Consider the following 24,603-nt stretch of genomic DNA (forward strand, 5'->3'; position numbering starts at 1 on the left):
AGATGCACAAAAAAATAGAATGGCAGGCTTGAAACATGTTTTAGAGTGCTACTTTGGGGGGCAGGGGTACTAGAGTGCCTGGCCCAAAGATGGCCACACTAAAATGAGGCTCCATGTCACAGGGTATTAACCTGCCAACAATCTGAAGACGCAGGACCTTTAAAAACTCAGATAGGCAAGACCCTGCAAAAAAACCTGTCAGACACTGATGGGATGATCAGGAGCTCCATGGGAAGGTCTGAGCTGCTCTGGCCGATCCTGGTCCTGCATCTCTAAACAGGGTGGCTCTGCCGGGTGTTATGTTTCAGCATAGGGGACTAGAACAGTCTATTAACTACCCATCACACCTAAAAACTGTTGCCCTGAATAGCCGACACCTACGCCGCCCCCTCTCCTCCTTACTCCCCCCCCCCCCACCACAGGAGAACCAAGGTGAGCAGGGCTCTAGCATATCGCTGGACGATCATCTACAGTGTGGTGCTCAGCCCCAACAATAAGATGGTGGCTTGTGCAGGTGGGCAGCCGCGCTGAGGGGAGCTACATCTGGCGGCCATCGCCATGACCTGCAGGAAGTGTTCCAACGCCATATAACCTACCAAATGACCAAGTAGGCCAGCCTTGCCAGAGAGAGGAAGCCTGCGCTTTTATAGAGACGTGATGGGATTGCGAGCCAGGGTGTGAGAGGGAGCAGGGTTAGCCCTTGAGCAGAGAAACTATGCCATGTTGAAGACTGATGTCAAAGGGCGAGAGGCAGACCTGCAGTAGAAACACAAGTTCACTTGCACTCCTACATAATGGAAGGCACTACAGGTGCCCGTGCAGCCGTAAAACACAGCCAATGCCCCACCTGTAGCAGGTGACTTCAGGCCAATCATCTATGCTATATGGAATGGGGAACTGAAGAGCAACCCAAGTAGCTGAACTCATACATACACCTCAACAACCATCCTGTACACTACTAGGGGGCCCTTCTTCCTTCATTGCACCTCTTACCCGACCCTGTGGGCTATACTGGAGAAGCAAGACATCACACTATTGCTAGAAACATCACCTGGATGTACAGAGCAGGATAACATTATCTGATTACCCCTTGTCCTGTGCCTGATTAAACTGACCCTCAGTATTACATTTGGCCACAGACCCCCCAGATCAGCCACACACCCATACCATGGGGAAAGTGGACACCCAGCAGCCCATGCTATAGTGTGATTTAAACTATGAGCACCTGGATATCAAGCTGCACATATACTCCACTGCTGACCTTGGAGGGAGCAGATGACCAAGACATCAAAGTCACTCCTCTTAACTAAGCAAAAGAGCCTCACCTCAATACATGTAAAGCCGGACACTCTCACGGAACGGCTAGACAAGCCATCTGCTAATCTAGATGGGCATGAACAGAGACTCCCGGAAGCTGAAGCCAGGGTCACCTCACTTCAATACACCAAAGTTGGACAGGACACCAAACTGCTTGACATGGTGAAGGTCCTGATCGTCATCCAGGTGAAGAACGAGGACCTAGAGGTCCGGTCATAATCTGCAAATTATGGGTTTGCCAGAGCCCATAAACCAAGGAAACTTGGCTTACTATACGTGGCCTTGTCAGAGACTTGTTTGGTGCTGACAGCTCCTCACCAGTCTTTGATGTGGATCATGCGCACTGCTCCCTGGGGCCTCGGTCCTCACCAGGAACCCCACAACCCATAGCAGCCAGGCTTTTTAACTTCAGGGACAAAGTACTCAGTCCTTTGACTTACAAGACAAACAAATCCTTCAGTATGAGGGTAACACCCTCATCCTCTTGTCAGACTTCACCCTGGCTGTTCAGGGAGCACGCCAAGAATACCTCCCACTGCAGTGTAAGCTGGAACAAGCAGGTAGTCGATAGGTAATACTCTATCCTTGTACATCACCTTTTGCTACAAGCCTCACATTTTTTAAAGAGCGCAAAGTGCAGACTCACTTGGAAAGTTCACTGTCTCAGAAACAAGACACAAAAACTGCAATATCTTCTCCTGCACCAGATGACAGCCCAAGTGATATGGAATAGATAACAAGCCATCTCTGGCTCACCCCCTTACCGACCATGCCCAGACTGGGTGACACAGCAACCGGAACACAATATATCAATTCACGGTAATACCCCCGCCCCCAGGTGAGAGATGAGGGTTGTGCCACCTTGCTGCATTAGCTATGCCCCGTGTGGCAACCCTCCTGTGAGGCCAACTGAAATACTACTGTTGAACTCTGACAAGGAACACCTGCAGCCTGGTTGATTGCTTACCAAAAACTATGTCCCACCAGAAGCACTGATTCAGAGGCATTAGTCAGCCAGCACTCCAGCTTTCCTTCTGGGGTAAGCCCCTTACTTGTTAAGCTTTCGGATTGTATTGACTGTGAATTAACACCTTGGAAGTGTGGGATGGGTGGGGGAAATCACTAGCAAGTTTGTTGGTTAGTTTGGTAGGGTAGGGGATTGTTAGAATGGGCCACAGCTGTAGGCAGAGTCCCTTGAGAAAAGGCACACAGCCTATGACTGCAGACACATCCGGGTGTATGCAGGAGCGTGAACCTCCACTCAAAGTGTATCTCTGGTTCACACCGTTTGAGACCTGATCTCCCCACCTATGAGCAGAAGTGACTTTCCAATAATTCACTTTCTATCCTGGAATGTCTGAGGGCTCAGTAACCTCAACCCCTACAAAAAAAAAAAAAGAAAACAACCATACTGTCTTACCTCAATAGACACCTCTTTCCACTTGCTCTCCAAATTCAATGCTCCTCCCAACCACCCCCCCCCCCCACCCTCAACCAGATGTGATACAACTTGGTCCAGGCTGTGATAAATGGGAGGCATGTAACACTCCTCAACACATATGGCAAAACATCGATGATGGGGATTTCCTTATACAGGTATGGCTCAAACGCACTGTGATGTCCCTGCGGCACGTATTTGTGGAGGATCAATCTAATCTCTATTAGACAAGCAGACTGCTCTAAACCAATCTCAAGCACACATAGTAAAGCAGCAACTGCAATGAAATATATCATGCAATCAAAAGGGTTGGTGAATATATGGTGAGAAAGACAACCCCAAGCTATAAAGTGTACACGTCTCCACAACATATGCCTCATGGGCCCCATGTAATATTAGCTGGTGACAAAGGAAATCTCCATGTGGGAGAAATGGGTGGAACACCTCCCACACATGCTCAAAGGTCATGCCCCTGTTAAACCTATACTGGACACACCAGCCTCCACACAAAGGCTTTAACGCGCGACTGTCACCTGGGGCCCTCTTAGGTGATGCATTCAGAGAGGAAGGGGGGATGGAAATTTCTAATAACTTTCAGATTAACAAAATGTTAGTTGCCACTATTGGCACTACATGGGAAGCCTTTAAGGCCTATCTGAGAAGCACCTGTATCAAAAAGCAATACAGAGTCCGCAAAGTGCTGCAAGCACAACTTAACAAGCTTGAGAATGAAATGAAAGCCTTTGAAGACAAGCTATCGCTATGAACTGATACACTGGGCTGGACAAGGTATGTGCCAAATAAGACTAATTATCGGACATTGCGGAACAGGAACAGAAACAACTGTATGGATATCCCTGCACCAGAGTGTATGAGGAGTCAGAAGAGCTAGGTAGAACACTAGCTGCATTAGTACGTAGTCACCTAGCTCCACAGGCCATCGTTCACGGTGAATGTGACAAAGGGCAGCCCTTATATGACACTTGCTCAAAAAATGTATGAAACACTTCACCTTATACTGTAGACATCTTGCACATCTGCCTACACTGAGGAAGTACTTAATATATTTTGATCGAATAGCTAGGGTATGGTTGGAGGGGCCAAGGTGGAAATTCCCAGCTGCACTGCTTACATTAGATAAGAATACTACAGCCATCATATGCCTCCCCACATGCAGGACTCACAGCAGGGATAGCTTTCTAGTGGAACTATATAAAACATACTTGTTAGCCCCTCACCTTCTGAAAGTATATGAGACACAGGAGCTAGACGAACTATCTCCTTCACTCGCAGAGGCCAAATTGGTACCATTCTGAACACCAGGCAAGACCCCTTCCACTGCAATTCCTATCACCCACTGTTCCATGTAAATGTTGATACAAAACCTCTCGCTATGTTCCTGGAAAATGGACTTTTACTCCTTTACCAGACTTCAGCCTTCCAGATCAAGCAGAATGTGTTTCCAGTAGATCTACTACCCATAAGCTCCATACACTGTTCATCTTGATCCACCAATTAAACCCCCAGCTCAATGCACTGAGTTTTTTTTGGACGCCACCAAAGCGTTGGTTTAATTGGAATGGACCTTTGTATTTTCCATCCTCATGAGAACTGGTTTCCTCGACAGCTACATACATTGGGTGAAGCTCCTGTATATGAAACCAACTGCTAAGGTGCATCAAAATGGCGTTATATCACAGCCAAAGTCACCCAGTAGTGGATGTAGGAGCTGGGTCCATATGTAGTGTGCCAAACCAGGCATACTGTAGAGAGAGTCCGGGCTACCACATTTTGGTTTAAAGAGGTAAAAACTAGACCACCTAATGCTCTAGTTCTTATGGTATCTTGGTTGAGCAGTTAGACCAGTCTTGGAAAAGTGCAAAGCATTTGTTGTACTCACAGTATCAATAAAGCAAGACATACACTAAAAGGAATAACTCAAGACCAATTTACAAAAAAAAATAAAAAAAATACTTCAGATTTTTATCAAATTTTAAAGACCAAAGTCATCAAAGTGGGTAAGAAGGTTTTAAGTTATTATTTTTCAAAGTTTGTCAGACATTGTCTTTTTGTGAGTAATTACACACCGTAGGAATCAATAGGAGAAAACTTTAAGAATGCATATAATAAAATTAAAAAAATCAACAAAAAAAAAAAAAAAAAAAAAAAAAAAAAAATCAGGAAATGCGTTTACCAATGTCTTCTTTTTTTCTTAGGTGGAGGTTGTCAAGAAACCCTGTGTGCCAGCCAGAGGAGTTCAGTTAGTTTCCGGTTTTGGTGGGAAGAGCTGCTGAAAAGTCCTTGGAGCCCGTGCAGGACCACTGTGGGGAACCACTTGGAAAAGCAATGCACAGGTGGATTTCAAGGAGAGTCTGGTGGGTCCCCTTGGTATGTAGAGGTCACAAGGGGTTGGGACCCTTAGAGCACAGCTCGTTCTCTGGTGCAGGGTCCAGGGAGGCCGGGTGCACAGCACATAGATAAGCCAAGAGCTGTGCACAAAGGTGCCTTCGGAAGCAGGAGGGGTGTGACTTTGCGAGTTTCTTGCAGGTCAGCAGGGTCACTCTGGTGTTTCTGGTAGTTTCTAAAGTCCCTCGATTGCACAGTTCAACCACTGGAGGGTGCAGTGCCACTATGCTTGGTACACCTACAGGGTTTGTCCTTCATGTCTGTCAGGTGAAATTTGGTTCAGGTGCGGTGTCCGGTTCTCTGGTCAGCAGCCGGTTAGTGAACTGGACTTCAATGGTCTTTGGGTCTTCGTTTCAAAAGAGTGATGCCTTCACTCTGGAGGGAGATCTTAAGCACTTTTCAGAAGAGTGGATGGGTCATCTACCTTAGAATGGTTACACTTCCTGTGGGCGCAGGTTACTTCCCTATCCCCGACAGGCTATTATCCTACCATGCAAGAGGGAGCAAAATGAAATGGAGAGGTCACCTTGCATGAAACACTATAGGGGTAGTGCAAGCTGGGGGGTGGGGGGGTTGCCCTCTTCCTGTCTTTTGTGCATTTTTCCACCCATAGTGGGGGTTTGCAAAGGGGGCGGCCATCTGCTGCTAGCAGCATGGCTGGGGGTTGAGTTTTAAGGGCAGTAAGCCCTTTGAAGTTCATAGGCAGGTCTGTGCACATTCCTGAGGAAGGAGTTGAAACACCTCTGCCCAGGAAGGGCTTTGTTCTCTGGACCCAGAGAGCAAGGACTCTCCCCATGGTTCCAGAATCTTGTTTGGTGGTGGCAGGCTGGTTGTGACCAGCCAGCAACCATGCCAGGGTAGTTAGCTTTTGCAGGGAGCACCTCTAAGGTGGCCCCTGGGTACATTTTGCAATACATCTAATACTGGTACCAGTGTGGATTTATCATTCCGAGTTGTTTGATACCAAACGACTCAGGGTACCATGGCTATCATGTAGCTGTGATACTCATACTGACCAGTGTCCAGCACATGCATGTAAAATGGCTGCTCTGTTCACTTACTTTGCCCTAGGTTTGGCAGGTACACTGTAGGGGCATATTGCTCAGGCATCTGTGCCCACACAATGAAAAGTGCACCCTGACTTCGGGGTAGAAGGCCTGCCAGAGAGGCAATTTACCTATATTGCATGCAGTGTGTAGTGGACAGGGCACACAGGCAGTTTTGCACTTTAGGATTGCACCAGGACACTCAGCCTGCAACAACAGCGCTGGGTGCACTTGGATGCATGTTCTCGGAGGGTGGCAGAATCGCTGCCCTCAGGGGCCTAACCTTAGTACCCTATGCCCTGGGTACCTAAGTACCATTTACTATGGACTTATAGTGCCTGAAGGTGTTGCCAATTGTGACAATTTGTTTTATCCATTTTAAGGGAAGAACACTGGCACTGGGAACATGGTTAGTAGGTACCTAGTGCACTTCAGTCCAACTTGCATTCAGAAACTAGGCAAAAGTGGGGAAGATACTGTAACAAAGTGGCCAGTTCTCACAAAGGCACTTGAGAAGGATGCCCCCTAATACTCTATACACTAGCTTCTGAACCACTAATCCACTAATATGCAATCTAGCAGCTGCATGCACCACGCTGCCTCAATTTCAACTATTGGAATCTCTCTGTGTTGTTATATGCGGACAATATCACTATGTACGTGAAACCGATTGTAGTCTAATCCCCGTTATCAGTGTCTACTCTCTAATAGCACTATCAGGCATCACCGTATATTGGATTAAGTCTATGGTCTTTCCGCTAACCCCCAACACCCCAGAAGTACCAGTAGAAACCCATATAGCATGGTGCAACTCATCAGCATCTGGGTTAGCCTACAAAAAAATGTGGTGCTCACTGAAAATTACAGAGTGGCCATGGCAAAGAATGAGTAAAAAGTTATTAAATGGCAACATCTCCCTGTCTCACAGATTGAACTCTACCCCTGGTCTATTGTACTTTTTAAAAATAATATCCCCAATCACCTGCTCAAACAATTCTTTATGCAATTGCGCACATCTAATGATATCCCCGGAACAGGTAGGCAAACAGTTGGGGGTTCGATGGAAAATACTCCCATTACCCTTGGGGCAAGGTGGCCTTGCAGCAACTGATTTTGAGCTTCACTATATTTCCGTACAAGCCCATTGTTATACATGGCCCTCCACCATATAACATGCATGTAATTGTATTTATATTGTGCTCAAGACCCCTGAAAAGGCGTTGAAGCACTTTTCAGCGAGTAAGAAGCTATTTCAGAACCCAAAAGGTTTAGTGGTGGATAGGTTTAGGCAACTATGAGCATAGTATTAGCATAGAGAAATAAGAGTTAACTTGGATGGTGGACATGAGTCTGTTAGTTGGATTGAATAGAATAATGGAGGAATAGAAGAGTGAAGAATCCAGAAAGTGTTAACTGGGAGATCATACTAGTAAGATAAGGTTTGTGATGAGTAAAGGCGGGATGGAGGAGAGAAGAGTTTGTAGAAAAGGATTAGGGAGATCATAGTAGTAAAATGAGGTTTGGGGTAGAGGAGGGAAGAGTCTAGGAAGGTGTTAGACCCGACAGCCTTAGGATGGTCATCCCCCAAATCTTTTTGCCTGCCTCCCTCCTCTTTTCCAACACTGCTGCGTTTAGGACTCTGCACACTTTACCACTGCTAACCAGTGCTAAAGTGCATATGCTCTCTCCCTTAAACATGGTAACATTGGTTTATGCCCAGTTGGCATATTTAATTTACTTATATGTCCCTAGTAAAGTGACCTACATGTGCCCAGGGCCTGCAGATTAAATGCTGCTAGTGGGCCTGCAGCACTGATTGTGCCACCCACATAAGTAGCCCCTTAACCATGTCTCATGCCTGCCATTGCAAGCCCTGTGTGTGCGCAGTTTTTACTGCCTCTTCGGCTTGGCGATGTACTTGTCAAGCCTTAAACTCCCCTTTTTCTACAAATATGTCACCCCTAAGGTAGGCCCTAGGTAACCAACAGGGCAGGGTGTCATATAGGTAAAAGGCAGGACATGTACATAAGCGTTTTATATGTCCTGGTAGTGAAAAACTCCTAAATTCGTTTTTCACTACAGTGAGGTCTGCGCCTTCCCTAGACTAGCATTAGGACTGCCCTCATACATTGAGTGGTAGATTCTGATCTGAAAGGGGTAACCAGGTCATATTTAGTATGGCCAGAATGGCAATAGAAAATCCTGCTTATTGGTGAGGTTGGATTTTTTTATTACTATTTGAGAAATGCCACTTTTAGAAAGTGAGCATTTCTCTGCACTTAAAAACCATCTGGGCCTTACAGCCTGTCTCCAATCAACCTCTGGGCTGCGTTGGTTGACAGATCCCTTGTGCATTTCACCTAGACAACGACAAACACAGGATACTCAGTCACATCTGCACTGGTCTGCATATTGAATGGGTCTTCCTGGCTTGGAAGGATGGAGGGCCTGGCACTTATATTTCACAGGCCAGTGGCCTGCCCTCACGTAATGGACTGCCAAACCCCCTACTGGGACCCTGGCAGACACGACTGAAGTAACTGAAAGGGAAACTTGTGCACTTCAAAACAACTCTTTAAATCTCCCTTACTTCAAAGCCATTTAGGAGTATGTAAACTGGGTCTCTGACCCCACCAACTCCGACACTTCTGGATCTACACCTGCATCCTGTCAAGGGGAACTGCCTGACTGCCAAAAGGACTAATCTGGACTGCTTTGCGGAGGAGGACTGCTGCTGTGCTGTTGCCCTGCTGGCCTCTGACGTGGCTGAGAAGGACTCTGCCTTCCCCAAAAGTGCTCTCCAAGAGCTTGGATTGAGCTTGCCTCCTGTTTTCTGAAGTCTTTGGGTCAAAAAGACTTATCTCTTCAGGAAACTCCTTGTGCATCGAAAATCGCCTCACCACCTGCTGAAATTGACGTGAAGCCTGCAGTGCGACCGAGGAATTGTGCACAGCCAACTGGAACGACGCACCCAGACTTCCCAAGTGGATATTCGACACAGCACCTGCCTTGCAGCAGAAAATTTTAAACATCGCCTACGGGATCAGCGCAGCACCCAGGCCTTCTTCCAGCACATTAAGGATTTTTTCCCCCGCATTGAACCTGGGCGTTAAAATACCCTACAATGCAGTGAGGAACCAAGACTACAGGCCGAGAAACAACGCAAACCCCTTGCAATGTGGAAACAACATCATCAGTGTCGTGCCGGAGAATGACGCACCTTATTTGTCCACGTATCTCCTCCTCTGCGGTCTCCGTGCATCGTTATTTTCGATGCACATCAAGTACTGTGTGTAACAAAGAGACAACTGTTCATTTTTAACCTTTTAAAAGTGATATTTCATCTTGTGCTTGGATCTTTGTCATTTTTGACCTTATTTTATTCAGATAAATATTATCTATTTTTCTAAACCTGTGTTGTGTATTTTGGTGGTGTTTTCACTTTGTTACTCTATTTAATGCACAAATGCCTTACAAATACCTTACACAGTGCCTTCTAAGTTAAACCTGACTGCGCAGTGCCAAGCTACCAGAGGGTGGGCACAGGATAATTTGGATTGTATGTGTGTCTTACCTGACTAGGATTGTTGTCCCTACTTGGACAAGGGTGTATACATCTGCCAAATAGAGACCCCCAGATCATAGTAGATCACATTAGTAGAATGATGTTTGGGGAGAGTCCGAGATGGGGGATAGAGGATAGATTGATAAAGGGATAGGGTGAGACAGTAGTGCATTGGAGAGAGTGATATTACAGTTTTTTCTTTCTCTCTTGTACAGTAGGACTACAGTAATAAATATATAGATAGATTATAAGTTGCATAGAAAGGGAATACGTCTAAGGAAGATAATATATTGAGATTTAAAGATGGATCACAAACACAGACTTTCAAGTGCTGCAGTTTTTGAAGTTAATGTGTGTACTTTTGATCTTTTCCACAAAATTTCAATAGTAAAATGCTAAGTTAAGGTAATATTCACCTATTGCGGTGGATAAACAAAAAAGAGACTCATAAGCATCTAATCAACCTTATAGAAACAATGCAACGACCTTTGAACATGTTAAGTGCATAATTATATATTTATGCCTACTATATAGTTGTTAAGCAGGCATAAAAAGTATATGTATATGTATATATTTTAGAGGAAACAAACTGTTATTCATATTTGTACAAAGAACTACACATATCTAGATATATACATTTAATCAAAATAAACAATTACATACACAGGGGTATGTAGTACATTGCTGTTTGAGTAAGGTGGTTATGTAGCAAAGAGACAACTCTTCAGGAGACTTATAAAGATAAGATAGTTAAACGTGGATCTTATATTTGGCAGTAATGAGTTGGCCGCTTGAGCAGAGAAAGATGTACCACATTTTGTCTTTTTAATATATGGTGGTGTTTTGACTAAAGGTGCCAATCGTAACTGAGGTTCCTTTGTTGAATGTATTTGGTGATTTTATTCCTGGTGAAAAGAGGTCCTGTGCCATGTATTGCTTTGTACATGTAGCCATAGAAAGGGAGACTGCACTGTCCTATCCCTTTCAAACACTGATTTGTTAAAAAGCCTCATGTGGGTGTGCAGAGATTAACTGGTTGGCTTGCACAAAACACATCTGGGAATGATTTGTTATAACAGTGAGGGTGGTGGAGTGAGCAGCGGCGGCAGACAGTTCTATGAACACCCAATTAGGTGTGGCGAAGGTCCAGCAAAACAAGGAGAGGCAAACTTCTGTCTTACTCCAGCAACGGCCCAATCAACCTGGTTGTCCAATGTGGGGGCACAGGGGCTCCAGCATTATACTCCAGCATCTGGGTGTTGCGTAGCCTGTGGTGCCTGCGGAGCTGAAGGTGCTACAGGGGGCCGACCAGAGTCACGAGACTCGTGCCACAAGAGGTAATGGGAGACACTCAAAGTCCAGACTCCCAGGCTGCTCTAGCTCTCCAGCCCCTTTCTCTCAGCCTGCTTGGCCTCTGTTCACCTGTAGGTGGCTAGTCTCTTCCCTTCCCACTTGCCTGGGACAAGGGGGGATGCTACTTTTAATTTTGCTGATGGCCACTCAACAGCCCATAGCAGCCTGTGACTGAGGGCCACAAGGGAACATAAATTCGCATAAAACAAAAATCAAGCCATATTAAGCATGTCAAACGTCCCCCAGTGTCCTTCGACAGCTAAAAACGAGGAGCCTAACTCTAGCAAGCTATCTCACAAGGAGCAACAGAGAGCTAACAGAGAAACTTGCCTCGACTTCAGACTGACTTGCCTAGTTAATTTGTTGGGGCTACGCTCCACTACGCTCAAACATCCTGCAATACATAATTTGAGTCTTTATGGAAAAAGGGGGTGTTGGGAAACCCATTTCAATCTTGAAGCCTAGACAGCAACGGAGGGGGGTGCCCCAGTGCTTTAGTCAAGCAGCATGGGTGCTGTACTATTGCAGCAGCTAGAGGGTTAAGCCGGAGAGGGTATAAACAGCCAGACTAGGTTCTGGTGCAGTTTGCTTCTCTCAGAGAGCTTCCCCGCCTTACAACCCGGTCACCTGGCACAGCTGCGACCTAAGAGTAAACCAGGTAAGTGCAACTTTTCCACCCAGCAAGAGAGGAGAAGTCTACTTGAGGCAGAAGGCGGCAACCCCTCCTAACCCCCTCTTCCCCCGGCCCCAGCGAGGAGGGAAAATGAGGACTTGAAGCTCGCTCCCCCTGAATGGCCCATGACAGGGTGCAGATCTCAATGAAAAAAATAGAAGACCTCATAATAAAAACAGCACAGTGTGGATGTGCAAAGGGGGGTAAGGCATGCCCACAAGTGTTAGAGACAAACCACAACAGTAGAGGGGAGCAGTCTTGGGGTGGCCAAATAGGTCATTTTGGAAGAGGAAAGGAGGAGGCAAGACAATTAAGATTACTTACCACCCCCGAGGATTAAAGCTCAGAGAACTCTCCAAGAAGGGGCAGTCTGGGAACAGAATTCAGTGAGAGATCTCTTAGCGATAGCGCATTTACCATGAGTTCAACATGGAAAGAACTGCCTCCCTGCAACTGAGCTCAAGAGTCAATGCTACATCTCTCGGAGCAAGCAACCTCCCTCCTCAAAAAACTCATACTAGTCAAATCTAGCAATTCATAAGTTCACCCAAAAGGGGACCCCCGCTTTTTCTGCTCGTCGTCACAGAAGTCCAGGAAGAGATTCCTATGGAAATAACTGGACCCCAGATCAGAAGCTGGATAACAGACAATTAAGTTCAAGCAAGAATTAGATAATATATGCTGATATGCTGGGAAGACTCTAGTTCTCAAGAAGTACTAAGGGGTCAATTTATCAGAGAGGAGGGGCTGGGCCTGGCGAAAGCCAACATCAAACTTGCCTCTACAGAGAAAAGCACTAATCATTCTCCTCCAAGTCCAGAACAAGCATTAGTAACAACTGAAATCAGGGTGCCCACCGGCACAGCAGAATCACTGTCTGTGATAGAATGGGAACCCCTAAGCAAAACCTTAATTGCCAAAACTAATGCCACAACTCTAAACACAGATAAACTTGATGAGCAAAATTCAATTTTGCAAACACTGGACAAACTAAACTCACCCATCAAGAGAACACAGGCTCAGGTGGAGGCAGATTCTGGAGCGGTGGTCCAGGCATGTCATTGCAGCCCCGTGGTGGAGAAATCCACAGAGTTGCTGGGAATTATGTCCTCAATGGTACCAGTATTAAAGCAAGGAATGGAACAGTAAAAACATGGTAGAACGCCAACAAATGGGCATGAGGGGTCTGAACCAAACAATAATCAATCAAGAAAGAAGCTTGAGGAAGCACCACATGAAAAGGAGAGCCGGCAATAGAAATTGTTTGCACGAATTGGAAGCTCAACCCCCGATGATAACAGAGAAGGAGGATCCTTCATACAGGTCTTACCAAAGGATAAGAAACACTAGGAAAGAAAATGGGCAACAAACAAGTTACCAGGCAGGCAAATAAAGGTTTCCCCTTTCATAATAACGTTAGCAACAAAGAACCTCCAGGGAGCACCAGCCAAAGCAATAATCAAAAGGGGGCAAGACAGAACATGCCTCACTTCATCTCCAATTAGCTACCAAAAGTATACCTTCAATGAAGCCACCAGCCATTGTGTCAGTTGAAGAAAACCTCCAAGGACACCAAGACAACCCACCAACGAATCCCCTTGCTGCAAGATCAAGAGGGTTTTAGATCAGGCATCTCAGACAAAGGGATCCAGGGGAATGGACCAAAGTGGAGTTTATCAGGGGGTGTTTATCGGCCGGATGTTTTAGATACCATCATCCTGGTATCTTCCCCCTGGGGGCCTTTGACAAGAGCACAAGGTGAATTGATAGCCCCAACCACTGTTGAAGTCCATCCCCAGACAGAAAGGCCTGCGGAGCCTTGGGAAATTCCACCAAGCAATGTGCAGAATGATCCTACAGTGACCAGTTGCCCAGTGTCTAAGGAGGTGGAATTGAAAAACCTCACAGATGCAGTTATCCATGTCCACGATGTACGCACCAATTTGCCAACAGAATTCACCTAGCAATTTACATACCTCATAGAATAAGAGCACACAAAGTCCTATCTTCTGCATGACGTATAAATCACAACCACCCAGCCACTATTGTTCAAGTGTGACGTACTCAAAGTGGGTGTGTGTCTCTGCAATAAATAATTGGTCTTAAAAAAAAAATTAAAAAAAAGAAGGAGGTCAGTGCTACACATGGCCAAGGGTGCTACACTGGATTTTGTCAGGACGCCAAGGGAAATCACAATAGCCATTTCCACGGGACAGCTGGGAATGTAAATTGCAGGGTACTGCATCAACGAAACAAGGTGGCCCAAAGGCTAGGAACCCTCACCTTTAGTCCTGACAGTTGGAATCTACAGGGTTGGTGCTGCAATCGCAGGAAAACTCAAATTTCCCAAAGTCCCGTTGACAGCAAGCCTGGGACCACAAAGGTAATCTCTTGGAATATAGCTGGGGCCAACTTTGATATTACCTGCCACCAGGAAACCTGGTTTGGAAGAGAGAACCCTTTACCAGGATATATTGAGTTCTCAAGCTGAGTAGAAAAGGCCACCCAAAAGGAGGCTTATCAACCTACATAACCAGTAAAGCATTTAACGTTGGTCAACTAACTCTGAAGTCCACCCATATGTTAGTAATTATCAAACATTGGACACCAGGATCACTATCAACCGCTATCATAATAATAATAAACTTTTATATCAACCCAAATGCTGTTAAACAAAATCTAATCAATACCACAGAAAACAAATTACTAGGAGACTTTAATGTAAATATGGCTAATCATTGTAAGAAATTCTAGAGAAGGAGCTCAAGACCAGAGACTGGGGATTCCAATGCAGATGTCGAACTATATGACCATCAATAAATGCAATCACACCCTGGTACGAGTCATGTAGGCCATATCGTGGAGGGCCCTCAATGGCAGATTTCCATCTGACTCACCAATGGCCCCGACAAGTAAATCAAAGAGTCAGTGTCTACCCTAAACTATACTTTCTTCTCCATCTCAATATTTCATTTAATACAAAGCTTCCACATAGGGGTCAGATGAGAGACTGACCATCATCCACAGATGACGACAATATCAAATAACCAGTATGCTGACCACATGATAAATCTCGGAGCACAGGATGTGGGGAGTCACTGGCTGCAAATACGGTGGTCAAAATTATCTATGAAAAACTAAGATATGGAAAGCTAGCTTATCAACAGTGCAAGGGGAAAACCCAGACGTGATCACTAACTGGGAGACTATGCTGTCCTCATTGAGAAAACAGCTGGGCCCTCAACAATGGTAGCCCGCCATATGGGCGACTCATAAAAATCAAAGGTCTTAAAGCAACAGAGGCAGCAACTCACAGAAGCCAGGAACCTGAAGCTCCAACACGCTCCATAACCTTTCTGGATATAAGAAAGGAGTACAAGGAGGTGATATGGGAAGCCAAGCAGGTCTACATGGACCAGGAGTGGGTTACAATTGTGGAGGCATACAAGGAAAGAAAGAGCTAGCCATTATGGTCCATTATAATTCAACTCAAGCGAGGGACTGTCAGAGCCCCAGGAAACATGGTAACTGAGGAACAGTGGATAGAGCATATCTCTAATTTGCAACAGAATCAGAATGTAGAGGAACCACCATCTTACACACTCAGCGAAACCCCACCCTTAAATTTCACAGAAGAAAATATCAAATGGAGACTACGGTCCTGCAGTAGCAGCGGTGCCCCTGGCCCAAAAAGCCTTCCTGCAGAAGCATTTAAAATGATCAAGCATTCTGAAGTAGGGAACTAGGTAAAATTTGCAACTCATGCCTCAAGAAAAACAAAGTTTAAAGCTTGTGGTAGAGAGCACTCATACATCCCATCTACAAGAAGGGCCCCTATGGGAACCCAGATAGCTATCGTATGATTGCATTGCATGATATCAATCCAAAAATAATTGCGGGACTATTACTGCAGGACCTGGAAGCTTGGGCCACAAACAAATCTAATCCGCAAATTCAAACTGGCTTCCGCCTAACATTGAGCACCACTGACAATCTGTCAGCCTTGGCCATTCTAATGGAAAAGTACACAGGGTAAAAAAAACCTATTCCTATACTCTTACTTTGTAGATCTATTAAAAGCATTTGAGTCTGTTGACAGACACCACCTATGGAGAAAGCTAGTGGCCTGGAATATCCAAAACTTAAGAGGAATACAGCCTTTATATTTGGAGAACTGGGTCAGGAGCACAATCGGCTATAACAAAAGGGTAACATGCAAAGTCCGGATAGACTGAGGTATTAAACAAGGATGCGGGCTGTCCCCAACATAATTTAACTTATATCTGGCAGACTTGTGCTTTCAATTGGACTCTGCCACCTCCCATCCACCAAGGCTATGTAAACGATTAATAACCTATTACTATACGCAGATGATATTGTCCTACTAATCCTTTCTGGTATAGGCTTACAAAACCTGATAACCTCCATCCACCAATGCGGTTTGTCCATCAAGTTATCGGCTAACCTTAAGAAAACCAAGGTTGTCTTTTTTTATTTTTTATTGTCCTCATACACCTCTGGCTACTGTTCCACTCCATGATTTCTCATGCTCGAAAATGACCAAATGCCAGGGAGCTCGAGCCTCTCTCAATTGTTCTTCGGCACACAAGGTCAACAACCAAGGCAAGAGAATAAAGAAGCTCGTAATCATAGGACATAAATGCTTAAACTAAATTACTCTCCCACAGCTCTTCCTTCTAACAACCGTGACCATATTTTTACTTTCTTTTCCTTATGTAATTTATCCACTGCGATATCTAATTTTGACATAACAGTCACAGCATCCAACCAATCACCATATGAAGGAGGAAGCACCGATACCCATTTCCGACAAATTTCCCTCCTAGCCAAAAGTATTGCATACAACAAAACTATCTTCACAAGTCTAGGGCCTACTTCTCCTTGCTCCACTATACCGAAAATAACTAAAGGAAGAGATGGCGTAATGTGTTGTAATAAAAAAACTAGAAATCCTTTCGTATACTTTCCCCCAAAAACAAACTACTGGGCATTATAAAATACATATGAATATCAGATGCCTTTGGTAAGCCACATTTAGCACAACTAACTTCCTCTCCCCCTCTTATCTTAGTTAATTTCTCTGGGGAAAAAAAGACCCTATGCAGCGTAAAAAGATGATTTTGTCTTAACGGTGCTGATTGAATGGCCCTTAATACTATTTGCATAGATGGCCCCCACCATGCTTGTAATTGATCCACAGACATCTCTCCCCCCAAAGGGAGACAGACAGGTTAAAGCCCCCCATCTGCCATATCTAACATACTCCAATACCAACTCGAAACCTTCTTTAATCCCCAATGCTTCTTAATTAAGTCACTCTGTAACTGATTAGCGGTCCCCAACCCTCCTGCGACCCCTTGTGTCCATTCCCTTAATTGAATATACTTTAATCTTGAGAGATTCCCTCCTGTCCACTCTGTAAACTCCTCCCAAGACAACAAACTACCATTTCTAACTAAATCCCCCCCAAAATTAAATCCCAGCCTTTCTAAGGGGTAGGGCCAACACATCTGTCAAGCACTCGGGGGTTCCCTGAGATTCCCAAACCAGAGCCCATTGACTAGAATAGTCTATTTTTGCGACTTGCGGCAGTTGAAACCAAACTCTAGCTGCATCCTGTAGTATTTTAAATCTTACTTTCTTAAAAAAAAATTGGGTCACCATATTTATATAGAAAATATTTAGCTGCGCCTGTCTCTGCAGCTAACATAGAACTAAACATCTCTCCAATCGCTGATCGATCCGGCGAGGAAAATAACATTCTAACATTCTAAAGGTGGAATGCCCATGCATAATAATGGATGTCAGGGAAAGTAAGGCCCCCTTCTCCTTTCTCCTGCGCAGTTTCTTCCATGCAATTCTAGGTCCCTTTTGTGCCCAAATAAAAATAGTTAATTTTTTGTTGAAGAATAACCAAAAATTTCTTAGCCATTTGTAAATGGATAGAATCATAAAGGAAGTTCAATTTAGGCAAAATTATAATCTTAACCAAGTTGACCCTCCCTATTATTGTGAGGGGAAGATGTTGCCAGCCTAACAATAACTTACTATAAGCTGTTACCATACTCCTCATATTTACCACCGGTATTTGTTCCAAATCCTGCACAATTTCTACCCCTAAATACCTCATTGAATTAGTGGTACGCCAATGGTCAGGATTCAGATTCCATACCATTATCTCTGTTGTTTCAGGATTGATGTGATAACCAGAAATCTTCCCAAATTGTTCCATAATATCTAACTGGGTAAGGCAGTAGATAAATTTGAAGTGTAAACTAAAAGATCAGCAAACAAAGCAACTTTTTTCTCCCACCCCTTCCTACTAAAAGGAGAAATTCTAGAATCTTGTCTAATCCTTCTAGCCAAGGGCTCTATATATAAGTCAAACAGCAGAGGAGAAAGAGGGCAACCCTGCCTGGTACCCCTAGTAACCCTAAAGGTATCTGTTAACTTCCCGTTTACCAAAACCCGTGCCGACGGGCCTGATAGATTTGTTGAATCGCTTTACAAAATTTAGTACCCAAATTATTACATTCAAGGACCTTATTCAAATAATTCCAATTGACTATCAAAAGCTTTCATTGCATCGAATCGCAATACCTGCCAAGGGTTCTCGATATGCAGTAGCTAAATCCATAGCCCCTATGAGATTAAATGTTTGTTCATGCAAGAACCTATTCCGAATAAAACCTTTCTGATCAGGGTGGATCAAATCCCTCATCACTACACTTAACCTGTTTGCCAATACTTTAGCATTCAACTTATAGTCACAATTTAATAATGATATTGGGCAATATGACTCATATTTCAGAGGAGATTTTCAAGGTTTTGAAATCAGGGAAATAATTGACACATACCAAGAAGCAGGCAGAGGAGTTCCTTCCTCAAAAATCTCTGTAAATAGTTGACTAATTGACGGAACTATCGAGTCACCCAATACCTTATAAAACTCTACAGGAATACCATCCAGTCCTGGTGCTTTCCCCCTCTTAGACTCTTTTAAAACAGATCTTATTTCTTCCTCAGTGACTGGCCTAGTCAAGTAGGTTTGTTTACTCTCAATAAGACGTGGGAGTGTATCCGTGTCTAACCATTCACCAACTTAGTCATTCCTCACCTCCCTTTCCTCAGTATAGAGCACAGAAAAAAAAACGTATAAAAAGCCTTTTCTATAGTCTCTGAATCAATAAGACTAGCCCCCGACTGACTATCCACCAACTCCTTAATACGATTTCTCGCCTGGTCCTTCTTAGCCTTCCAAGCTAATAACTTTCCCATATTTTCTCCATATTCTAAATAGGCTAGTTTGCTTGCCCCCCAACGCTTTGTGATTTTTGCTTGCAATAGGGATTCCAACTGCAATGTCAACCGTCTTCTCCTATCATTCAACCCCTTTTTATCACCTCCCTCTACCCATTGGGTATCACATACCAAAATATCCTGCTCTATCCCCTCTAATTCCTCCTTATATATAGCCTTCTTTGGTAACTAGCCAAACTTAAAATTCTTCCCCTCATTACTGCCTTGAAGGTGTCCCATACTACTATTTTAGAAGCTGATCCCTGATTAAACCTAAAAAAGGCCTCTGTCTCCTTACGAAGATAACTAACAACCTCCTCCTCCAATAGCAAAACCCGATCCAAAGTCCATCTCATCCCTCCTTGTTCCTGGGGGCACCTCATTTTTTAAGATCACTTCAGTGTGATCTGACAAGTAGACCGGTGCATACACAATATCATCAACCAGGTCACACACCAAATAATCAACTAAAAAGTATTTAATCCGAGAAGCATGCCCATACTTCCTATTTTAAAAAGGAAATTCCTGCTTCTGCCCCACTCTTAGCCTTTATAGATCACATAATCGAAAGCCTTTCCTCATCAACTTAAGATATTGTTGAGATTTTGGAATGCCCACCGACCTACATTTTGCTGATCTATCTAATGTATTGTCTAAAACTACATTAAAATCCCCAGTCATAATAATAGGACCCGAAAAAATTCAAGAGGTGGGAAAAAACTGTTTGGAGCGGTTGTAGGTCATCACAATTTGGCCCATAAAAAAAACCTACCAATGTAAATTTCCTACCTCCCAAATGCAATCAAAGTATGATCCATCTGCCTAGCTTATCCGTCATCAACCCAAGCAAAGTCGCATCCACCTGATTTTTAACCAAAATAGTGACTCCCTTAGTGTTGAAGTCATGCTCAGTAGCAACACAATATTGAACCCACTTCTGAGTTTTAAACAATGCTGTACATTCCTCTTTAGTTAAGTGCGTTTCCTGTAAAATGATTATATGAACTGAAGAGTCCTTAAGAAACTGCAGGATTTTCCTAGCCCTTCCCTTCACTCGTAGTCCATTGATATTCCAAGACAATATTTGTATCAATCCCTTTCCATCTCCCTGGCACCCCTTAACCTCACCCATATGTACTCAGTTAAACTGAGGTGTATGATGATATTTTTTCTATTTTACCCCCATGCTTCACCAAAAAAAAACCTACTACACACCCATCTATGTTCTGTGCCCTACCCACCCTCCCTGTGAGAACCCTTCTATCTACTAACAGACCTACTGGTCCCATTTAGAACACCCCGGGCCCCCTGGTCTTGCTAACACAATGCCCCCCTTCTTTATTCCTTTTAACAGTTCGTCGGCTACTGCAGGGTCCTTGATGTTATGCATTTTGTTATTATACATTACACGCAAATTTGCCGGGAATTTAAGTTGAGCCACCGCACCCATTTTTTAAAATTCATTTAAACGTTTTCCCAGCTCCCATTGCCTATTTAGCGTTATCCTAGAGAGGTCCGACCTAATCTCAAAAGAGAAATCTCCAACTTCTAAACATTTTGCCGCCAAGGCCTTTGTCAAAATTTGTTCTTTCAGCATATACTTTTGAAAGTTCACCAAGAGCCTCCGCAGTCTCTTGTTGTTAGGATTTCTCCGAAATGGGTCTCTATGAAGCCTCTGAATAGCCTTCATAATCTCTACCTCAGTCTCATCCAGGGATATTGCCCTTTTTATAAGGGAAACCACAAATTTCTTCAGATCCACTCCTTCCGGAACATTTAAGAATCTTAAATTATTTCTTCTAGACTTATTTTCTAAATGTTACAGCTTCTTTTGAAGATCTCGCTCGCTCTCCTTTAAGAGTTGAATATCTTCCTTATTTCTTTTCATCTCGCCCTTGATAATCTCCACCGATTCCTCTAAAGCTTGTGTTCTAATTCCCAGGAGGTCTATTTTCTTTTCCAATGATTCACAAGCAAGCCTAATTTCCCCCTGGTTTGTTTCTGAAATTGCAAAACCTTTATTAATCTGATCAGTAAACAAGGCGAGCATATTCCCCAATGTATTCGACCCTAATACCCCAGCCGGAGGTTGATCGTCTAGGGAAACCGAAGATTCGCTGTTCTCTGAGGGTCTAGACAAGTTAGAGGTTTCATGCGTCTCCAAAATATCCTGATTTATACTTTGAGATACCTCCAGGGGTGATTCCACCAAGAAAGGGGGTAAAAAAAAAAAAAAAAACTCTGTCTCAGACTCCAAAGCTTGCATTGGTCTAAAACTCGCACTCAGTTCTTGCTCCTTCATAGTGCCAGAAGTGTTAGCAGATACTAACGGTATTGCCCTAAAATAGGCTCGTAGAGAGGGGGTGACTTTAGTACCAACACTTCCAGTTTTATGTTTAACTTTACTCCTCTTAGAGTCCCACACTTCCTCTTTCTCCTGTATACTTCTCAGTCCTTCCAATGACCCCTCCTCCGCAGCAGCAGCCTCTAACTCCAAGGCGGAGTCTGGCCGTGGATTCAGATTAAAAAAAGAAGAGGAAATTGTTTTACCTCTTTTGGGAGTCCCCCTGTGCCTTCCTGTGGAGCCTCTTGCCCTCCAATGGTGGTCTCCTAAGCCCACAGGCTTCCTTCTTCCTCCAACTGTTTCCCCTGCCTCCAGTGCCTCTGCTATTGAGGCTGCAGCACAACCAGTGCTGACTCTGCCCTTGCTCCCCCGGAGGGGAACGTGGGAGATTACTACGGAGCTCCAGGGAGCCACAGATCCTGCTTGCTGCCCTGCTGATATTATTCTTAAATTCCAAGGGGGCCCCCGCGCACTTCCGCCTTCAATGATAACCGCTCAATCCTCCGAGCGGAGAAAGGGAGCCGTCGCCCGACCGAGGGGGCTCGGGTAAGTGCTCAGCGCGCAGCCGTGCTGCTGCGTGCCATGTTCTCCTCGCCAAACGGTGCTCCAAACAAGGTTGTCATTTTTGGTTAACGGGTAATCAAGAAAAAGCAATGGCATTGTGGGGGAAGTCCGGTGGGCAGGAGCGGTAAATATAAATATCATGGTGCCTGGCTGCAGGATCGCTGGTCCCAACGTCTGCATTTAAACACCTTGAAAGCAAGATGGTGACTCATATAGCAACTCTACAAGTCTTGACAACTAAACTTCCTAGTCTAACCTGGCATTCGCTGTTTACTGTGATCAGAGCAAAGTACCTTCCCACGTTAATCTATGGTCTGGAAATTTTCCCTGGCAATTTTGCACGTTTTTTTAATCCAGCACAGAGCAAAGTCTTCTGTCGTCTCTTTCTACTACCACACAGCACTTTTCCAGCACAAATCAAACAGGAATTTGTCCTCCAGGATCAAGTACTGGCACAAGAGGGTGCCTTTCTTAAATATGCCTCGCTATTTAGGCAGGCAAAATCAAATTCATTAGGAGCCCTGTTATGGCAAGAAATGTGGTGCCAATACGCCCTGAAACCTAAGTTCTTGGTTAAAAAGTATTGAGGCAATGGCAAAACACCTGCAGGAGGACGAACTTTGGCAAAAATGCCTACCACATCAAGCCTTTAAACAAGCATTAAATAATCAAATTGAGCTACTCTTCTGGCACAATGACATGTAACCATGCAGGGATGTCTATCAATACATATAAGGCTTTAATTGTGCAGCCATACATGGCCATCCTCCTAAATAAGCACTTAAAAATAAAAGTGCTTCACGGCAGACTTGAGCTTCTCCCCTCAATTGACACTGTTCCTAAAGGGCTCCAATCTTCAAATCCCAGCAGATGCAGACTCTGCTCATACCCTTGGGAAGATTTCCTACACATTCTCTGCATATGTCCAGTTTTATTGCCATGGAGCAGAATATATCTTCACAACATCTTTACCGCCATTGACATCAGGTCTTGCCGCCAAGCAATCTTGTTTTTCCTGAAGGGGGCAACTCCTCAACACGTGTTTTGCTAAATTCCTCTTAAAAGCAAAACATTTGGGAATCCAGAATGGAGCACAAATACAATCCCTTTCACATGCTTGAGTCCCACTACCTGCTGCTTTACAGGGCCAACATGCCACATGTCAAATGCTCTGCACTTTAATAGTCCATCGACGATCAAGCAGCCTGGCTTTTATGCTCTTGACCCAACGCAAATAATCCATTGGCTTACTTTGGAACACAGAACTGCCAAGCACTGTGGAGTTTTTGGTTGTTCATACTTTGTTGCTCTATTTCATCTTCAGCGAAAAGGTAGCACTATCACACTTTGACGTAGCTGCACATTTGACCTTCGTGGCTGCAGCCCGAATTTTCTTCCTTTTAGCCCACCTTGGGGATTTTTAACCTTTTTATTCAGTCCTTTGTATTTTTCTCTCTTCGCTCCTAATGTTTTTATTGCACTTAATGGATTGCCACTTTGTTTTTATTACTATTATCTCTTCTTCTGTAGCGGATTGCAACGGTATTTTAATTTATTGTGCAAATAAAGTAATTGATAAATAATTTGTAATAGTCTGAAACTACCTATCCACCATGCCCCCACACAATCCCTGACCCAATACCCCCGATACAACTCATTTAAGAATCTCAGGCCCCCTGTAGCCTACAGGAATGGCGCATGCACACAATTGGGGATATTTAACTCAGGCTGTGTTGGCAGGACACTGCTCAGGACAGTATTTCCATCCATTGTTTGTAATTATGCTCCCACACAGGAAGATAAACCCTTCCCCCCCACCCCTAAATGGTCACTTACACCGTATCCACTTCAAATTCCTTGCTCTGGCCAAGCAGCCACTGCGGACAGACTCATGTTGCCTCTGATGAGTTAGGATCCAAATTTCATCCATTTAGCTTGGAATAGCCAATCCATAAATGCATACTGGGTCACATTAATAGACACTATACCAGAGATGGTAGGACTATCCTTGGAGTACTCCCCAAAGATAGAACTGATGGGCTGCACAGCCCATATCCTGAACACTATCTGATGCTTTGTTAGTGTATCACTGTTCCTGGCAAAGCCGGCAGTGGCGTGTACATGGGGAAAAGATAAGCATCACACACTGAGAACATGCTTGCTAGATACGGTCTATTGACAGAACACATTAGTAGTCTACTATTCAATGCATCCCCAAACAGCAGGCTCAAAGATTATATGGGACCCGCTTCAAGTCAATCTGCAAACAAATGTGCACTGCCAGACTAAATTCAATGAGGACTCAGGTTCTTGGGCCCGGAGCGACTATGGGATGTCGGCAACTGGGGCTGAGCTCGACTCCCTGTACAAGGCCATAATGTGCTGCATACCCAGAGTGTAGCTGATCTGGTTACAATAGATTGGACTCTATGCGCCGACCAGGGCCTGCCAACAAACCCCTTCTTCTGCCTGGATTATCTCTACATTTGGATCTTTACCTATTGTGCTGCTCTGCTATACAAACTCTGTGGTGAACAAGATCTGATATGTTGTATGAGCTCTCTGCTTCATGCTGTG

At 44.4% G+C, this 24,603-nt stretch overlaps 1 protein-coding gene across 2 annotated transcripts in view; it reads right to left on the minus strand.

Annotated features, from left to right (window-relative positions):
• Nucleotides 1-24,603, minus strand: part of LOC138296556 (elongin-A-like) — a 537,924-nt gene that overhangs the window by 465,524 nt on the left and 47,797 nt on the right. Inside the window, exon 1 of one of the 2 annotated variants that reach the window (XM_069235793.1) lies at nt 21,669-21,748. The exons of the other annotated variant lie outside the window; for it this stretch is intronic. The gene's annotated coding sequence lies outside the window, so the exon portion shown is untranslated. Of the gene's footprint in view, nt 1-21,668; nt 21,749-24,603 lie in introns of those variants that run through there. 2 annotated transcript variants of the gene reach the window in all.

The sequence above is a fragment of the Pleurodeles waltl genome, chromosome 5, assembly GCF_031143425.1.
Source record: "Pleurodeles waltl isolate 20211129_DDA chromosome 5, aPleWal1.hap1.20221129, whole genome shotgun sequence".
Classification (NCBI taxonomy): domain Eukaryota; kingdom Metazoa; phylum Chordata; class Amphibia; order Caudata; family Salamandridae; genus Pleurodeles; species Pleurodeles waltl.